Source organism: Ictidomys tridecemlineatus, chromosome 5 (assembly GCF_052094955.1).
Source record: "Ictidomys tridecemlineatus isolate mIctTri1 chromosome 5, mIctTri1.hap1, whole genome shotgun sequence".
Lineage (NCBI taxonomy): Eukaryota > Metazoa > Chordata > Mammalia > Rodentia > Sciuridae > Ictidomys > Ictidomys tridecemlineatus.
Genome location: NC_135481.1, coordinates 99,135,999 through 99,139,600, shown reverse-complemented (window position 1 = coordinate 99,139,600; position 3,602 = coordinate 99,135,999).

Sequence of the window (3,602 nt, the reverse complement as noted above, 5' to 3'; positions counted from 1 at the left end):
CCCTGGGGTGGGGGGGCCTACAGTTACCCTTCCAACCCAGCAAGCATCGGGGAGAGCGGGGAGAGCGGGCTTTGGGAGGATTTGGACATGCATGGGTGTGATCCCATCTCTGTGTGGGAGAGGTAGCAACTCCCCCTGCTCATCAGCTTTGTTCCTGAGAGCCCTGTGGAAAGGACGCCCACCCGCCTGCAACTTTGTGACTTAGGAGCCACCTTTCATTTCATCTTCAACATTCCATGACCTCATGCAGTAATTGTGATCCACGTAAGGAGGACCTGGCAACAGCAGGATTCCCGCCCGCCTGGTGGCTCTAGAGGTCATCTTTTTCTCATATGTCCGCTGGGGCCAAGCCCAGGCTTGGCTGTGAGTGCTTGGGTGCTGTGGGGGGGCCTCTCAGTGGCGGTGTGTTTCCCTCTGAGTCAGGACCAAACTCAAGGCTCTTAATCAGGTGACCGTGAAGAGCTGCCACCATGTTCTTCTCTCAGGGTGACTGTGCTTCGGGTACAAAGTATTTCAGTGATGGGTGAAGTCAGTTTTCTCCCACTCGGTTCCTCTTCCTTTTTTCTTCCCCCCTTGGGAGAGCATCCTCGACCTCGGAGCAGAAGATCAAAAGCAAAGCACGAGAAACATATGTTCTATCACTACAGTTTGTTGCAGCCAAAGCACTGTTCATCCCCAACCCCTGGGCTGCCTAACTTGAGACCAGGCAACCACCAGCCCGGGGCTCAGCGGTTTTCACATGCCCTGGAGTTGAAGTTCACTTGCAGTTTGCTGTCAAGAGAATCTGGAGGCGCATTTGTTCCTTCTTGATAAACTTTCGGCACATCAACCGTCAGGTCAGTGAGTGGAGGGCTTGGGGGATGTGAGAATCCCTTTGTGCCACTCGGAGGAACGATGACAATCTAGAAATGTGTATAGGAAAAACACAGTTAGAACCACGGATCAAAAGAAACACGTGCCCCCGAGGTGTGACTCCTTCCTTTGGACGTTCATATTGAAAAACACTTGCGGAGCATCTTGTATGTTACAAGGCACTAAGATAAGCACCCTGGTGGGTGGGATGAGGTTGTGATCCAGATGGGGACCTTTTAAGAGAAGGGTGACATGAGGTAGTCAACAAGACCATCCCTAGGGGAGGGTCCTGAACACATATTTCTGGAAGAATTCCTGTTCATATAAATAATTTGAGTCACCCTATATCAGCACGAGAGTACCCCCTGGTATCCCAATCTCTCGCGGTTCCTTGAGAGTAATACCAAGAAGGCCGAGTGGGTGCTCAGCTCCTAGGATGATCTGGAGGATATAAGTCCTGGAGCTCCTCACCTCTGACTGGCCCCACAAGGGTGTAGAGGTCAGGAAAGCAGAATTAATGAGCAGAAGGAAGGGACCAGGGAGTATGGGGGTCCTGGTCTGGGCTTCACTTGACAGCACCATCCAGTCTCAGGCATTGAAAGGTGAGTTAGGAAATCTGGAGGAAGGTACTCCACACAGCCAGGGTGCATAGGACCGCTGGCCTGGGTCTTATCGCAGCACTGGAAATTGAAATGTCTTATGAGGTGAGTGCCCTGGGAGCCCAGGGGAAGGGAGGAGTTTCCCTGCTGGGAAGCTTGCTCTGATAAGTAGAGTCTGGGAATAGGGCATTTCTGGGAGTGCAGGATGCCAAGAGGAATAGGGAAAGGGAGATCATGAGAGGCAGAGTAATTTCAGGGACAGACTCAAATGCAACTGAATAGCAGAAGGAAGTCATTGGAGATTTTTTTAAAACATTTTTTAGTTGTTGATAGACCCTTATTTTATTTATTTGTATGTGGTGCTGAGAATCAAACCCAGTGCCTCGCGCATGCTAGGTGAGCGCTCTACCGCTGAACACAACCTCAGCCGATAGAGAGTTTATATTTCGTGTTTCTACTTCTCTGAAGGTGATGGGAGTCAGGTGTGGTAGCTTATGCCTGTAATCCCAGCGACTCCGGAGGCTGAGGCAGGAGGAGCACAAGTTTGAGGCCAGCCTGGGCTACTTACTAAGACCCTGACTCAAAATAAAAAGGGTTGAGGATGATGCTCAGTGGTAAAGCACTCTTGGGTTCAATCCCCAGTAAATAAATAAATAATAAATAAAAAGTACATATGTGGTTCGCATTATTTTTATTTTGGACAGTACTGCCCCCAGGCTTTGGTCTGTAGCATCTGAAATTCTGAAAGAATTCTGTAGCCTCCTGAGTATTGCACAGGTCCAGCTGATAAGTTAATACAGGCAGCCACCTTGTTGAATTTTCCTAGCTACCTTTTGTCATAAGCACAATTTGAACCCTCAAGGGCTTACATTTCCTGTATGTAGGAAATTCCTCTTTAAAAGAACACTTTAAATCCCTCAGAAGTACTATAAAAGCTCCCCCTTGTCCCATTAGGGAGGTTCTGTATCTCCCAACCATGCTAATGATGAATGCAGATCACTCCTGGATGAACACAGAGGCTCCTCCCTCTCTGGATTATTTTTTGACCTGTTGAAGCTAGCGACAGTGCAGATCATATTTGTAACTTTCCTTTGACTGAGGAAGCCTGAGGCTGCACTTCCCTGGGCCAAGTCCTTGGAATCTTCAGTTACTAGTTTGCTTAGCAATGCCACATTGCAATTTGGAGGGCAGGAGCCTTATTTCAGCCAGGGATTGTAGAAGACCCTGCGTTTACAGTGGCCAGTGCTGGTTTCTGTCCAAGTTCAAACAACATAACACTGAACACTGAGAGCTACCCTGGTTCAGCCATAATAACGAAACTGAGGCTTAAGAGGTTAGGTTATCTGAGAGGTCCCTGGGTAAAATGTGGCAGAACTAGGATCTGGGCTCTAATTCCGAAGCTTGTGATTCTCATGTCACTCTACACTTTCCAACATAACTGATTAGGGTCAGGAAACAAAAATAAAAGAAGACTCTTACGGAACAAGTCATCAGGTGGCTTGCTATGGTATACCTACTATGCATCAAGCAGCCCCGCTGAGGCTAGCTACTTTAGCACAAGTTCCCAGACTGTACCACAGAATGACAGTGTTTTAAAGGGCTTCATCCCAGACATGTAAAAGCAGAACTCTAGGAGGAGGGCCTAGAAATCTGCATTTTAGAACATCTCCCATTTAGAACCATTAATTCACAAAATGATACACATAGTTTCCAGGTAAGTACTTTTGAGTTAAGATCTGATTTGGAAATTGGACTTCTTGGTAACTATTGGTACAAAAATGGAAGAAGGGTACAGAGGGTTTACTTAAAGCCAGGAGAAAGGAAGTCATGACCTGGGGGTTCCTTAGGAAGAGCTCACATTTGTGTGTTGCTTTTATTTATTTATTTTGGGGGCGAGGATTGAACCCAGGGGTGCTTTTACAGCTAAGCTACATCCTCAGTCCTTTTTGAGACAAGTTCCCGCTAAGTTGCTGAGGGTCTCACTCAATTGCTGAGACTGGTCTTAAACTTGCCATCCTCCTGCCTCAAACCCTGGAGACACCGCGATTACAGCCTTCAGATTGAGGCCTCTGGTTCATCTCAAAGGGTGCCAGCTGAAGGTAGGCATTGCTACAGCTGGAGCTAAGGGTATGCGTGGGGGAAGGCCAAGCT